At 43.3% G+C, this 17,405-nt stretch overlaps 1 pseudogene; it reads right to left on the bottom strand.

Moving 5' to 3' along the window:
• Positions 1-213: 213 nt before the first annotated feature.
• On the bottom strand, positions 214-17,148 carry LOC115129173 (sodium- and chloride-dependent GABA transporter 2-like; annotated as a pseudogene).
• Positions 17,149-17,405: the final 257 nt, after the last annotated feature.

Genomic DNA, 17,405 nt, shown 5'->3' with positions numbered 1-17,405 from the left:
TAGACGTATCCCAGGCCCAACAGCATACAGGCTGGATTCTATCACAGTTTCAACCACCATCCTGTCTCCATTTACCAGTGAGGACACAAGAGGGGCAGAGGCCTTCCCATCTCCATAAAAACATCCTTTGACCCCCGATTCCGATCTGTCCATTTGGTGCGCAGAAACCGTGAGACCGTATCATTGGCTAAACCAAGGGTGGTCTTCCCTAGATCACAGCTGAGATTGTCTCCTTGGGTTTCCATCGGTGAGAGCCAGACAGGGTTCAAAGGTGAGAGAGGTGGTCCGGTGGTCCATGGCCAAATTGGAGTCGAGGGCAGGACGACACAGCCGGCGGAAATGCTACAGGTCAACAGGAGAGATGGACGGGTTGTTAGTCACACATAACATATGCCTTAATGCACTGTACAGTATGTCTTATATGCTTAGTACAGTCTTGTGCACTGAATTACTGGCCAAACTATTCACTATAGCATGATGGGAAGGTACAAGTTATTTTCAAGACACACTAACTAATGTCTTGTGTAATCATAGGTTAAGTCACAGGGGAGATGGAGGTAAGTAAGTGTAGAGTCAGTCCACATAGTGCAGTGTTGGATGGTAGGGGCAAGAGTAACGGTTAATGTGGGAGTCAGGGTTATGGTAGGGCCAAGTGTAGTAGTTAGTTGTTGGTGTAAAAATGTCACTGTGTGACTCACCTGTGTTAGGCTGCAGGGGATGGTGGCCAGGGCGTAAAGTGCACAGGGGGGACAGAGGGATCCAGCACACCAAGGAGAACACAAACGTCGCCTGGAGAGAGAGCGAGAAAGAGAGTTGCACACACAGATTGCTTGTCTGAATAGGACCCAATGGATTCATCTTGGACCAGTGTATCAGTCTGATCCATTTGTCGGGTAAGAAATGTACAGAGAAAAGTCACAACAACTAGATTCTGCAAAAAAAGCTAACCAAATAATTCAGACAATTACTCACATGTGTACACAGATATACAATTACAGACACAATTGGGATATATAAAGTTCACAGGACTCTTCCCACACACAGGGGTCAAGGGTTAAAGGTCACTCACCGTGCACATGGCTGGCGTCAGGTAGCGCCAGCACAGCTTGAAGAAGGGCAGCGGGAAATCATGTGCTTAATGTTGTCATTGAACCTGTCAGACCCTAAGGAACAGGACGAGGGGTCGGGGGTTATTACATGGTTCTGTGGTCAAGGCCTGGTTCTGACCACAACAGTGGTTGAACCATGGTTCTGAATTGTAAGGTCCATACAAGGTCAATCTGAAGTCCAGGCACAATCGTAAAGACTAGTAATTGAAAACTAGAAAATGGTCCTAGAAACCCCAAACCACTTAAATCGGAGACCCATATAAGATGGTAGAACTGTAGAACAGGATCTTGTCTAAGGTCCTGAATAGACCACCTTTAAATCTCACGGAAGTAACGACCATAGAGGAACCACTAGAGACCTGACCGCAGTCTAAACAACCATGGACAAACGCCATTTCCACAGCTCTCCACGGGGATGCTCAGAGTGTAGTAAAGCATGGCTACCTCAACTCTCCCAAGTGCATTCGGGGAGTATTTAGACCCCTTCCCCTTTTCAACATTTTGTTACCTTACAGCCTTATTCTAATATTGATTAAATTAACGTTTTTCCTCATCAATCTACACACAATACACCATAATGACAAAGCGAAAACAGGTTTTTAGAAATGTTTGTACATTTACATAAGTATTCAGACCCTTACCTATGAGACTCGAAATTGAGCTCAGGCGCATCCTGTTTCCATTGATCATCCTTCAGATGTTTCTACAACTTGATTGGAGTCCACCTGTGGTAAATCCAATTGATTGGACATGACTTGGAACGGCACCCACAGTTGACAGTGCATGTCAGAGCAAAAACCAAGCCATGAGTTTGAAGGAATTGTCCGTAGAGCTCAGAGACAGGATTGTGGCACAGATCTGGGGAAGGGTACCAAAAATGTCTGCAGCATTGATGGTAATGCTTCCTAGTGTCACGTCCTGACCTTAGATATCTCTGTTTTCTATATATTTTGGTTAGGTCAGGGTGTGACTAGGGTGGGTACTCTACGTTTAGGGTCTAGGGTTTTTGTATGTCTAAGGGTTTTTGTATGTCTAAGGGTTTTGTATGTCTATGTTGGCCTGATATGGTTCCCAATCAGAGACAGCTGTTTATTGTTGTGTCTTATTGGAGATCATATTTAGGCAGGCCTTTTTCCCACTTTCTGGTGTGGGATCTTGTCTATGTGTAGTTGCCTGTCAGCACTATATTATATAGCTTCACTTTTCGTTTGTTATTTTGTTATTTTGTTCGGTGTTCATTCTTTTAATAAAGAGAATGTACGCATACCATGCTGTGCCTTGGTCTCCTTCATACAATGAACGTGACACCTAGAGCTGGCCGCCTGGCTAAACTGAACAATCGTGGGAGAAGGGCCTTGGTCAGGGAGGTAACCAAGAACCCGATGATCACTCTGACAGAGCTCCAGAGTTTGTCTGTGGAGATGGGAGAACCTTCCAGAAAGACAACCATCTCTGCAGCACTCCTCATTGAAAGGCACATGACAGCTCGCCTGGAGTTCACCAAAAGGCACGTAAAGGACTCTCAGACCATGAGAAACAAGATTCTCTGGTCTGATGAAACAAAGATTGCATCACTTCTGGAAGAAACCTGGCAACATCAATAAGGTGAAGCATGGTGGTGGCAGCATCATGCCGTGAGGATGTTTTTAGCAGCAGGGACTGGAAGACTAGTCAGGATCGAGGGAAAGATGAATGGAGCAAAGTAAAGAGAGATCCTTGATGAAAACCTGCTCCAGAATGCTCAGTACCTCAGACTGGGGCGAAGGTTCACCTTCCAACAGGACAACGACTTTATGCACACAGCCAAGGCAACTCAGGAGTGGCTTCAGGACAAGTCCCTGAATGTCCTTGAATGGCCCAGCAAGAGCCCGGACTTGAACCCCATCGAACATCTCTAGTCCGGGCTTCTGAGTGGCGCAGCGATTTAAGGCACTGCATCTCAGCGTTAGTGGCGTCACTACAGACCCTGGTTCAGTCCTGGGCTGTATCACATCCGGCCGTGATTGGGAGTCCCATAGGGCAGCGCATAATTGGCCCAGCATCGTTAGGGTTTGGCTGGAGTAGGCTGTTATTTTAAATCAGAATTTGATCTTAACTGAATTGCCTACTTAAATAAAGGTTAAATAAAAAATTTAAAAAAGACCTGAAAATAGCTGTGCAGCGACACTCCACATCCAACCTAACAGAGCTTGAGAGGATCTGCAGAGAAGAATGGGAGACAATCCCCAAATACAGGTGTGCCAAACTTGTCGCTTCATACCCAAGAAGACTCAAGGCTGTAATCCCTGCCAAAGATGCTTCAACAAAGTACTGAGTAAATGGTCTGAATACTTACGTAAATGTTACATTTCAGTTTAAAATATTTTATACATGAGCAAAATGTTATAAAACATGTTTTTGCTTCGTCACTATGTGGTAACGTAACAAAATGTGGAAATAGTGAAGGAGTCTGAATACTTTACGAATGTAATGTAGGAACGTATGTATGAAGCTAAACTCACACACACACACACACACACACACACACACACACACACACACACACACACACACACACACACACACACACACACACACACACACACACACACACACACACACACACACACACACACCGCACAGTTCCCACTGCTTAAGAATTCACTAGAGCTGAGAGACAGCTCCAGTCCCCCATCATCATTCCTATCTACAGCCCATGTCTCTACCTCCTGGCTAGGGCTCTTATCGTAAAACAACAATCGTCTCTTACGCTCTCAACTTACATGGAAACAAATTAAAGTAGAACACCCAAAAATCCCTCTGCAGTTCCACTGCAGATTTTCACCCTGGCTTTTCTGTGTCTGGAGCTTGTCTATGTTAGAGACTTAGTGTTAGCATTTGAGACAGATCTATGCCTAGGCTTTTCTGTGTCTGGAGCTTTTGGGATGTTAGCGTTAGCATGTTAGCATGTTAGCGTTTGAAGAAGATATATGCTCAGGTTTTTCCTTCACCTGAGTTTTTCTGTGTTAGCGACTTAGAGTTAGCATGTTATCATCCAAGGGAGATTCATGCCTGAGCTTTTTTTGTCTATGATTTTTGCGTGTTAGTATCTGAGGCAGCTACTGTGGGCTCCCCAGGGCCCCATGGCTGAGACTGTGTGGCGCAACGTTCAGCGGGAAGATTTAGGGGCTGGGGAGACAGTGACTCATTAATAGAGCTGGCGCTGGCTCTGTCTCCACTACACTACAGCTCATACTGAATGTCTGCAGCCCGCAATAGACTACTCCAGATTCATATACTGTTGACTTGAGTAGGAATGTAGAAGGTAAGGGTAGAGGACATACAAGATTTGTGCATAGTTAAACACCACTGTTCGCTTACTTTGTGTGTATTTGCACAATTGAGAGAGAAAGCCAAAGCGAGATCTATAGATAAAAGAAAGAAAGAAAGTACTGTGTTTCGAGGCACACGTCAGAGGGTGTGTGTTCATTACAGGTGTACAGTGTCTACATTAGGGTGAAAGATGTTGTGTTAAGGTTGTGATAAGGTATTTATTGTGCACAACCTCTGGACTAACTGTAAACCCAGCCCACGGCCACCGACTGGAAGATGGACAGGAGCAGCAGACTGGCCCCACTGCAGGAGTAGTGTTCATAGATCTGGAACACATAGAGACCACCCTATCCAAAGAGATTGAGAGAACATTACATCACAGATGGATCACCACATCATAGATCTATACAATTGAAAAGTTAGAGGGAGATAATTTAATTGGGAGAAGACATTTGGATAATGTACTAATTGTAACACAGTGTCTAGCGGTAAGTGGATATGTCAACTAGTCAGACATTAGTTCAAATAGACAAACAGACAACCAATCATGTAGACAGATAGACAGACAGGCAAGCAGACTGACAGACAGTTAGCTAGCCAGCCACCCAGCCAGCCAGCCAGCCACCCAGCTAGCAATGTAGCCAGTCACGTAGACAGCTCCCCAAGCTAAACAGCCAGTTATGTGGCCAGTAAAACAGACAACCATCCATTCACCTAGACTGACGACTCACACTAAATGATTCTGCTGCTCGGTCATTTGCTACAGACTTTAGGGGCACAAGGGGCGTTTTACAAAACAAAGTAATCAGCGATTGGATCGTCTCTAATCAATCGAAGTATCAAAGCCAAAGACACATTTTCAAACCGCCGCTTTACCTACGTGTGCTCTGGCTGTGGTCCAACCCATCTGTTCCTTGACCAATCAGCTGGCCCTGAATGTGTTCGCATTCGGTGAAGGGTTGAGGAGGTACTCAGATTCAGACTTCCAAAGAAGAAACTGGAGAGAAACACACACAGTCAGACATACAGTCAGACAAACAGAGGCATACAACACAGAGTCAGACACATATAGAAAGTATTCACACCCGTTGACTTTTTCCACATTTTGTTCTAATACAAAGTGGGATTAAAATGGATATAATTGTACTTTTTGTCACAAAAATACTCTGTAATGTCAAAGTGGAAGAATAAAAAAAACAGTTATTAAACTTTTATAAAAAAATAAGAGAAGAAACTAACGTCCATGGGCATGGGGTAGCTCTTGGATGGAATAAGGAGTCTGGGTAGTCAGGCAATCATCTACTCACACATGCATTCAACCAGACGCACCGGGGTGACCATGACCAGGCCAACCCAGGAAGCAGACGACACACACCATCAGCAGCAGCAGCTCTCGTCGATAACCTTGCTGGATCACCGTAGGGTAGAGGTCAGTCACATAGGTCACCAGGGCCTCCAGGCTCACAAACTGGACAGGGGGTGGAAAGGGGGAGGGGAATGGGGTAGGTTGGTGTGTGTAAGATGGTTGTTACATTGCAATACTTGTCGGTTGCATACTGTGTGTGTGCCGGTGGATACGATGCTCGTTACATTGTAAATCTTATTTGTTATACACTGGATGCATGTATGGAAGAGACCCTGTGTTTGTGTGTGCATGCGCACACACACACACACACACACACACACACACACACACACACACACACACACACACACACACACACACACACACACACACACACCTGTGTGTCCAGCCCCAGCATGATGATCATGAGGAAGAACCACACAGCCCACAGCTGAGGGAGAAGCATCATGGTTACAGCCTGAGGGTATGCTATAAAGGCCAGCCCGGGGCCTGGAGAGAAACACACAGTCAGACAAACAGAGCCATTACAACACATATAGAAAGTATTCACACCCCTGGACTTTTTCCACATTTTGTTCTGTTACAAAGTGGGATCAAAATGGATATAACTGTACTTTCTGCCACAAAAATACTCTGTAATGTCAAAGTGGAAGAATAAAAAATAAATAAAACACTAATATATCTTGACTATATAAGTATTCACACCCCTGAGCCAATACATGTTAGAAACAACTTTGGCAACGATTACAGCTGTGAATCTTTTGGGGTAAGTCTCTAAGAGCTTTGCACACCTGGATTGTACAATATTTGCCCATTATTCTTTTGAAAATTCTTCAAGCTCTGTCAAGTTCGTGGCTAAACAGCCACTTTCAAGTCTTGCAAAATATTTTTAAGACGATTTAAGTCAAAAACTGTAACTCGGCTATTCAGGAACATTCAATGTCGTCTTGGTAGCAACTCCATTGAAGATTTGGTCTTGTGATTTAGGTTATTCTCCTGCTGAAATGTGAATTAATCTCCCAGTGTCGTTGGAAAGCAGACAAAAGGTTTTCCTATAGGACTTTGCCTGTGCTTATTTGTACTCCGTTTCTTTTTATCCTAAACAAACTCCTTAGTCCTTGCCCATAACATGCATACTCATAACATGATGCAGCCACCACCGTGCTTGAAAATTTGAAGAGTGGTACTTAGTGATGTGTTGTGTTGGATTTGCCCCAAACATAATGCTTTGTATTCAGGCCAAAAAGTTAATTTCTTTGCAAGATTTTTTGCAGTATTACTTAAGTGCCTTTTATTCAGGATGCATGCTTTGGAATATTTGTTATTCTGTACAAGCTTCCTTTTTCCACACTGACATTTAGGTTAGGATTGTAGGCTAACTACAATGTTGTTGATCCATCCCCAATTCTCATATCACAACTAGGGCTGTTGCGGTGACCATATTATCGCCCCACCGGCAGTCACGAGTCATAAAGGCAGTGAAATTCCATATGACCATTTAGTCACAGTTATTACGCTTCTATAATATACTATACTATTGACTGTGTTTATTGATACACCATCCAAAGTGTAATGAATAACTTCACCATGCTCAAAGGGATATTCAGCATTTGCTTTTTTTCCCTTCACATCTACCAATCGATGCCTTTCTTTGCAAGGCATTGGAAAACCTCCCTGTTCTTTATGGTTGAATCTGTGCTTGAAATTCATTACTTGATTGAGGGACCTTACACATAATTGTATGTGTGGGGTACAGAGTTGGGCAGTCATTAAAAATCATGTTAACCAGTATTATTGAACACAGAATGAGTCCATGCAACTTATTATGTGATTCGTGAAGCACATTTTTACTCCTGAACTTAAGCTTGGCATAACAAAAGGGTTGATTACTTATTGACTCAAGATCTCTCAGCTTTTCATTTTTAATGAATTTGTAAAAAATGTAAAAAACAAAATTCAACTTACATTATGGGGTATTTTGTGTAAATCAGTGACAAAAAAAAATCTTAATTGAATCCATTTAAAATTCAGGCTGTAACAACAAAATGTGGAAAAAGTAGAGGTGTGAATACTTTCTGAAGCCGCTATCTATACAACCGCACATGTTACACACAGTCAGGCGACATTGACTATTTAAACGCATCTGTATTTGTGTCCAACACATATATTGGCATAGAAAACAACTACAGAAGCAGCCCCATTTGGAACAAAGACAGGGAGTACCTTCAAAAGCAAAAGTTCTAGAGATACATTTGCCAAGTCATGAGATGAAAATTGAAAGGTGAAATGAATCCTTTAGTTTATTTGTCTTGGTAAGCTAAACTGATGAAATTACTACCACTTTGTGTGTATTTGGTTTCTAATACTCAGCAAAAAAAGAAACGTCCTCTCACTGTGAACTGCATTTATATTCAGCAAACTTAACATGTGTAAATATTTGTATGAACATAACAAGATTCAACAACTGAGACATAAACTGAACAAGTTCCGCAGACATGTGACTAACAGGGACTAGCAAGGAAGAAGCCACTACTCTGAAACCGACATATAAAAGCCAGACTACGGTTTGCAACTGCACATGGGGACAAAGATCATACTTTTTGGAGAAATGTCCTCTGGTTTGATGAAATCGAAATGGAACTGTTTGGCCATAATTACCATTGTTATGTTTGGAGGGAAAAGGGGGGGGGGGGCTTGCAACCCAACCGTGAAGCTCGGGATGGCAGCATCATGTTGTGGGGTGCTTTGCTGCAGGAGAGACTGGTGCACTTCACAAAATAGATGGCACCATGAGGTAGGAAACGTTTTGGGATATATTGAAGCAACATCTCAAGACATCAGTCAGGAAGTTAAAAGCTTGGTTGCAAATGGGTTTTCTAAATTGACAATGACCCCAAGCATACTACCAAAGTTGTGGCAAAATGGCTTAAGGACAACAAAGTCAAGGTATTGGAGTGGCCATCACAAAGCCCTGACCTTAGTCCTATAGAAAAATTGTGGGCAGAGCTGAAAAAGCGTGTGCAAGCAAGGCCTGAGTTAGTTACACCAGCTCTGTCAGGAGGAATGGGCCAAAATTCACCCAAATTATTGTGGAAACTTGTGGAAACCTAAGAGGTTTGACTCAAGTTAAACAATTTAAAAGGCAATGCTACCAAATACTAATTGAGTGTATGTAAACTTCTGACCCACTGGGAATGTGATGGAATAAATCAAATTTGAAATAAATCATTCGCTCTACTATTATTCTGACATTTCACATTCTTAAAATAAAGTGGTGATCCTAACTGACCTAAGACAGGGAATTTTTACTTGGATTAATTAAATGTTAGGAATGGTGAAAAACGGAGTTTGAATGTATTTGGCTAAGGTGTATGTAAACCTCAACTGTAGGTACATAGGCTCCTGTAGGTCAAATACCTTCAAATACTTGGACCGGATAATTGAGCTGCAATTGATTGAGTTTTTCCGGTACAGCGGAACCATTGGAATAGTTGCAAAAATGCAAATTCCAACCTAATCAACCACACCTCCAATGCTTTCAAGTATTTGACATGTGTGGACCTATTTGACATTACCTCTTTGAAAATAAGATAACCCATCAAGATCCCCAACTTCCAGTATGGTTCCAGCAACTATTTTGGATGCATAACCAGGCCAGCCAAGTACTGTTTGGCTCAGTTTGACTCTGTAGTGTGAAAAGGGTATCAGTGCATGGTGTACCTGTGTTCCAGGTGTTGTTGCAGTGAGCTCAGGGCAGCTCTGACTGGAAGCTGTGGCCCAGGTAGAAGATAGCCCAGGCCAGGACCACAATGTAGTACACACACCCATGGAGGATCATCACCTGACTGGCAAAGCTCAGACCTGTGGAAACACATTCCAAATACTTTATTTAAATCTACAAATCACATTCCAGGTCCAGGTCTCTCTTGAAACTAACCTGGTTAAATAAAGATTAGACACATAAATAAAACATCACCTTCAAAGTTTTAAACATTTCAAAAGTCACATGGACACTCATGGATACAAAAGTACCAAAAGTGTCAAAAACTTTGTCAGACCTTTACTGCATTAATAACGTCAGTTACACACCCACTAAGACACAACTCACACACACACACGCACGTGAGAGCTTGCACACACACTCAGGCACACAGGCACATAGACAAAACACACACACCCACACACTCAAACAGAGGCAGAGGCACACAGACAACACACACGTAGTCACAGGAAAAAAATACTGATACATTGTCAGGGATACATCGTTATAATTCAAATAGAACAGTTAGTGTGCATTTGTGAACATTGCACAGCTTGGCTTTTAACCAATCACATTGAGTGGTTGTTACTAAACGTTTTATAAAACACGAGGCAGACCCACCCACACACAAACTTTAACTCCCATGTAAATCATGGATTAACAAGGGTAAAGAAAATGTGCACATACATTTGAGTTACATGCCTGCATAGCTTTCAAGATAGGATTTCACCCTTAAAACTTAGGGCACACTAAAGAGCATGCACACATGCACAGCCATAGACACACACACACATCTAAAAATCTACTAATAGCTAGTACTAGATGTACCAAAACACAGATGTAGCAGCAGCAGCAGTGCTTGTCCATCTGCTAACACTTGGCTCTGTTGGCCATCACACAACTCGCTGTAAACACTCCACGCCTGCTGTCTTATCTGGGCTCTGTGTGTGTCTGTACGAGCGTATACAGCGCATTTGGAAAGTATTCAGACCCCTTGACTTTTTCCACATTTTGTTACGTTACAGCCTTATTCTAAAATTGGATCAATTGATTTTTCCCCCTATTTAATCTACAAACAATACCCCAATACAGGTTTTTTGAAATGTTTGCAAATGTATATATTTTTAAATATCACATTTGCATGTGCATTTAGACCTTTTACTCAGTACTTTGAAGCACTTTTGGCAGTGGCTACAGCCTAGAGTATTCTTGGGTATGACGCTACAAGCTTGGCATACCTGTATTTGGAGAGTTTCTCCCATTCTTCTCTGCAGATCCTCTCAAGCTCTGTCAGGTTGGATGGAGAGCATCACTGCACAGCTTTTTTCAGGTCTCTCCTGAGATGTTCGATCGGGTTCAGTCTGGGCGTGGCTGGGCCACTCAAGGACATTCAGACTGCGTTGTCTTGGCTGTGTGCTTAGGGTCATTGTCCTGTTGGAAGGTGAACCTTCACCCCAGTCTGAGGTCCTGAGCGCTCTGGAGCAGGTTTTCATCAAGGATCTCTCTGTACTTTGCTCTGTTCATCTTTCCCTCGATCCTGACTCGTCTCCCAGTCCCTGCTGCTGATAAATATCCCCACAGCATGATGCTGCCACCACAATGCTTCACAGTATGGATGGTGCCAGGTTTCCTATAGATGTGATGCTTGGCATTCAGCCAGACAATGTTGTTTCTCATTGTCTGAAAGTCATTTAGGTGCCTTTTGGCAAACTCCAAGCGGGCTGTCATGTGCATTTCACTGTGGAGTGGCTTCTGCAAGATGGCACCGACAGATGACGCTGAAGAAATTTGGCTTGTTAACCCAATTCACTGACTAAATTTTACAGATCCACAATCGAGAGCATCCTGTTGGATCGAGAGCATCCTCTTCAAGATTGTTTCGATCACACGGACTGGGATATGTTCCGGTCAGCCTCAGAGAAAAACATCAACCTATACGCTGACTCGGTGAGTGAATTTATAGGGAAGTGCATTGGAGATGTTATACCCACTGTCACTATTAAAACCTACCCTAACATTACCACAAAACTGAAAGCGCAAACCACTGCATTTAACCATAGAAAGAGGTCTGGGAATATGGCTGAATATAAACATTGAAGTTATTCCCTCCGCAAGGCAATCAAACAAGCCAAGTGCTGGTACAGGGACAAGGTGGAGTCGCAATTAAATGGCTCAGACACGAGATGTATGTGGCAGGGTATACTGGAAATCACAGACTACAGTACAACAAGAAAACCAACCACGTCACGGACACCGACATCATGCTTCCAGACCAACTAAACACCTTCTTTGCCCGCTTTGAGGATAATACAGTGCCACTGTCGCAGCCCGCTAACAAGAACTGCGACCCCCCTCTTCTTCTCCATGGCCGACGTGAGTAAAACATTTAAACGTGTTAAACCTCGCAAAGCTGCTGGCCCAGACGGCATCCCTAGCTGCGTCCTTAGAGCACGCCAGCTGGCTGGTATGTTTACGGACATATTCAATCACTCCCTATCCCAGTCTGCTGTCCCCACATGCTTCAAGATGGCCACCATTGTTCCTGTACCCAAGGCAAAGATAACTGAACTAAATGACGACCGCCCCGTAGCACACACTACTGTCATCATGAAGTGCTTTGAGAGACGAGTCAAGGATTATATCACCTCCACCTTACCGACCACCCTAGACCCACTTCAGTTTGCATACCGCCCTAACAGGTACACAGATGATGCAATCGCCGTCACACTGCACAGTGCCCTATCCTATCAGGACAAGAGGAATACTTACGTAAGATTGTCAATGTTCATTGACAACAACTCAGCATTCCACACCACATATTACCCTAAAAGCTTATCATCAAGCTGGAGGCCCTGGGCCTCAACCCCACCCTCTGTAATTGGTTCCTGAACTTTCTGACGGGCCGCTCCCAGGTGGTGAACACTGGGGTGGTCAACACTGGGGCCCCACAAGGGTGCGTGCTCAGCCCCCTCCTATACTCCCTGTTCACCCACGACTGAGTGGCAATGCATGCCTCAACTCAATCATCAAGTTTGCAGACAACACAACAGTAGTGGGCTTGATTACCAACAATGACGAGACAGTCTACGGGGAGGAGGTGAGGGCACTCGGAGTGTGTTGTCAGGAAAACAACCTCTCACTCAACATCAACAAAACAAAGGAGATGATCGTGGACTTCAGGAAACAGCAGAGGGAGCACCGCCCTATCCACATCAAAGGGACAGCATTGGAGAAAGTTCCACGGCGTACACATCAACAACAAAATGAAATAGTCCACCCACACAAAGAGTGTGGTTGAAGAAGGCTCAACAGCGCCTCTTCAACCTCAGCAGGCCGAAGAAATGTGGCTTATCATCCAAAACCCTGACTAAATTTTACAGAGCCACAATTGAGAGCACCCTGTTGGGCTGTATCACAGCCTGGTATGGCAACTGCTCCTCCCTCAACCGCAAGGCTCTCCAGAGGGTGTTGCGGTCTGCACAAAGCACCAAACTACCTGCCCTCCATGACACCTATAGCACCCGATGTCACAGGAAGGCAAAAAAGGTCATCAAAGAAAACAACCACCCGAGCCACTGCCTGTTCACACCGCTACCATCCAGAAGGTGAGGTCATTACAGGTGCATCAAATCAAATCTCTGGAGCTCTGTCTGAGTGATCATCTGGCTCTTGGTCACCTCTATGACCAAGGCCCTTCTCCCCCGATTGCTCACTTTGGCTGGACAGCCAGATCTAGAAAGTCTTTCATTTGAGAATGATGGATGCCAATGTGTTCTTGGGGACCTTCAATGCTGCAGAAATGTTTTGGTAACCTTCCCCAGATCTGTCCTTGACACAATCCTGTCTCAGAGCTCTACGGACAATTTCTTCGACCTCATGGCTTAGTTTTTTCTCTGACATGCACTTCCAATTGTGGGAACTTATATAGACAGGTGTGTGCCTTTACAAATCATGTCCATTCAAATGTACCACAGGTGGACTCCAATCAAGTTGTAGAAACATCTCAAGGATGATCAATGGAAACAGGATGCACCTGAGCTCAATTTCGAGTCTCATAGCAAAGGGTCTGAATACTTATGTAAATAAAGTATTATTCTTTTTGATTTTTTAAATTAAATTTGCTTTGTCATTATAAGGTATTGTGTGTAGATTGATGAGGATTTGTACTTTTTTAAGCCATTTTAGAATAAGACTGTAACGTAAGAAAATGTGGAAAAAGGGAAGTGGTCTGAATACTTTCCGAATGAACTGTACGTGTGTGTGTGTGTGTGTGTGTGTGTGTGTGTGTGTGTGTGTGTGTACGAACATGTAAGTGTGTCTGTGCAGCTGTTGGCCATATGGACAGAGAATAGCAGCTGTCCGGAGAAGGGGGAGAGGAGGAGGAAGAGGCATGTTTATGTGAAAGCTATCTAGAGGCAGAGAGTTCTAACACCAGCTTGTTTACAAGACAGACAGCGTTTACAACTTGTCAACCAGGTGGCTTTGCTAAGAAGCTACAGTCATCGGACTGGCTGCACCTGTAGAAAGTACCACACCCGGGTTGTGTTCAGCAGGCACGAAGCAGAGCCGGCGTACCAGTCTATTTGAGCCATCATGCCACTCCTTGTCATGCCAAACAAGGAGTGGGAAGGCGTGGTATGAAAACAGACTGGTACCCAGGTTATGAAATTGGACAGAACGGCACAAAACAGAGAAAACAGGGAGCCAATATCTGAACTTAATAAGAAATGCGTGTTTTTGTTTTACGTTGTAAAATGTTTCACTACGGTGTTCCCTCATGAACATGTCCCAGGTTGAACAGTTTAGACCAGTGTTAGTCACTAATATTTCAGAGGGAATCACTTTTGGAGAATGAGGGTTGGAAGGGGGTCACAAACTCAAATTGATTCATTCATGATATTAAATGGATTTATTGTAATGTTTAGGAAATCATCAGGGATGATCGTCAAAAAATCTTATGTATGGTCGTTTATGGAGAATTAATTAATTTCCCTCAGTTATCCTATGCAGATTCATCACTCTCCCTTCTAAAAAGTCCTGCACAGCTTGTGTCTTAGATGGAAACAGAAGACACATACTTGTTCCTGAAAGTCTTAGCTTTCAGGGATGGTAATAGCTCCAACCACTGAAGATCTAGAGCTAAATTTGTAGGAAGAAAACAATTTCAAGATGCGCCAGAGGTGCTAGAAACCGCCACTAATACCACTCCGCCATTGATACCACGGCTCTATGAACTAAGCTCTGTATTCAGCTGACTGAGGAAAACACATTCTTTCAGATTATTGCCACAAATTAAGTAGCCGAGAGACTAATGTGTCTCGCGAGACATGCAATGACTTGGTTTAGACAATGCAGTTGGAGTAGTAGGATACAGTGGGTGAGACTGAAAAGTATATCCTAGACTCATCTACTTCTAAAAATGTCTACGGGAAACGAGGAGACTATTTGAGAATAAGATCAAACGAGAGGGTTGAGTGTAGCTTAGTTTAGCTATACCTCTGCTCCACCTGAACAGTTCAATCTAGAGACGTAGCTATCAGTATCAAGTCTGTGGCTTTAACTCATTCATTTCAGTCTGTCCAATCCAATCCAGATAAACCCTCTCACTGTTTTGTCAAAACAAACAATAACTCATGGCACCACAGATGAGTGAGAGTGTGTGTGACTTTGAACGTGTGTGTGTGTGTGTGTGTGTGTGTGTGTGTGTGTGTGTGTGTGTGTGTGTGTGTGTGTGTGGGTGGGTGGTTGGTTGGTGGGTAGAGCCTCAATTGTTTTTAGCCCCACATACATTATTATTTAAAAATAATAATAATAATTATTGACAAAACTACACCTGGATGCATAATTATTTGAATTTTAGATTCTCTCTGCCTGTCTAGCTTTTATTTTGGTGATTGATGTTCTCAAAGATTATCTTATTTAAAAATATATAGGTCCATTACTTTAGATCTAGTTTTAGTTGTTTAACTTTACACTGAAAACATTTTACATCTCCAAAAATATCCAAAAATATCTCCAAAAATAATAATATGTTATTTTGATTGTTTGGACATAGGAGGCCTGAAAAAACACCTAGGCGGCCCACCCAAGACTTTTCTAATCTTTATTTAACTAGGCAAGTCAGTTAAGAACAAACTCTTATTTACAATGACGGCCTACCACAGCCAAACACGGACAATGCTGGGCCAATTGTACGCCACCTTATGAGACTCCCAATCACGGCCGGATGTGATGCAGCCTGGATTCAAACCAGGCACTGCAGTGACACCTCTTGCACTGAGATGCAGTGTCTTAGACCACTGCACCACTCAGGAGGCAGTTACTTAGTGATGTGTTTTGTTGGATTTTCCCCAAACATAAGGCTTTGAATTTATAACTTTGCTTTGTTTTCCTTTTCAGTATCACTTTAGTGCGTTGTATTCTATATATTGTTATTGTTCTTTTCACTCATTGTTATTGTTCATTTGCGCTCTTAGAAAAAAGTGTACCAAAAGGGTTATTTGGCTGGCCCCATAGGAGAACCCTTTTGGTTCCAGTTAGAACCCTTTTTGGTTCCATGTAGAACCCTCTATGGAAAAGGTTCTACACTGAACCCAAAAGGTTTCTACCTGGAACCTAAAAGGGTTCTTAAAAGGGTTATCCTATTGGGACAGCCAAATAACTCTTTTAATTAAGGTAGATTGTAGATTTTTATTTGTGGAGTTACTACAATGTTGTTGATCCACCCTCATATTTTCTCCCATCATAGCCATTGAACTCCGTAGCTGTTTTAAAATCACCAATGGCCTCATGGTGACATCCCTGAGCAGTTTCTTTCCTGTCCTGCAGCTCAGTTCAGAAGGACGCCTGTATCTTTGATGTGTGTGTGAGGTTTCATACCTTATCCACAGCATTATTATTAACTTGACCATGCTTAAAGAGATATTCAATATCAGATTTTTTATTGTTACCCATCTACCAATCACTACCCTTCTTTATAAACCATTCAAAAAACACCCTTATCTTTGTAGTTCAATCTGTGCTTGAAATTCAATACTTGACTGAGGGACCTTACATATGTTGTATATATGGGGGACAGAGGAAGGGCTAGTCATAAAAACAATGTCAAAAAAATCCAAGGGGGGTGAATCATATCCACTGTACATGTAGGCCAACTTTAGTCTCGTGTGACAGACTCTTACCGTAACATTTCATTCTGGGTTCCAAGATAAGGCCTGCATAGTTTTATGACAGTACAGTAGGAAGTCACGTGAGATGTTATTCTTACAGTGGTTGACCCTAGGGTTATTTTACGGCGCAAACCTTCTGTATTGTTCCTTTGATGTTATGATTAACATCTGACATCCGTGGTAGCATCTTTCCTTCAAACTTAGTCTCTCACCTCCTCCGTTCTTGTAGTACAGGTAGGGGGGGGATCTCCACACGTTGCCCAGGCCTAAGATCTGTCCCGCCACAGCCAGCAGGAACTCTGCTTTACAGGCCCACTGGACCCTGGCCTGCAGGCCTTCCACTTTCCCGGTCTCCAGCCTCTTCTTGCTCTTCACGTGCAAGCCACTGTTCAGCAACACACCACCCTGCTCCGAAGCAGGCTGGGTTGACATGACAGATCCGGTAGAGATACACACACCCCTACAGAAAGAGAGGGGATGGATGAGAATAAGGCAGCCATATGGGAAAAATATGAATTAGGCAAGATTGAGTGAGTGAGTAAGTGAGTGAGTGAGTGAGTGAGAGTGAGAGTGAGAGAGTGTGAGAGATGAATGACAACTGAGGAGCCATTAGGGGGAAAAACAAAGGAAAAATACAAATCTAGCTACAGAATGGGAGAGAGCGAGAGAAAGAGGGTTTACATGACTGC

The sequence above is a fragment of the Oncorhynchus nerka genome, linkage group LG5 (assembly GCF_034236695.1).
Source record: "Oncorhynchus nerka isolate Pitt River linkage group LG5, Oner_Uvic_2.0, whole genome shotgun sequence".
NCBI lineage: Eukaryota > Metazoa > Chordata > Actinopteri > Salmoniformes > Salmonidae > Oncorhynchus > Oncorhynchus nerka.
Note: the sequence above shows the minus strand (reverse complement) of the source record. Positions and strands in the feature narration are given on the sequence as shown.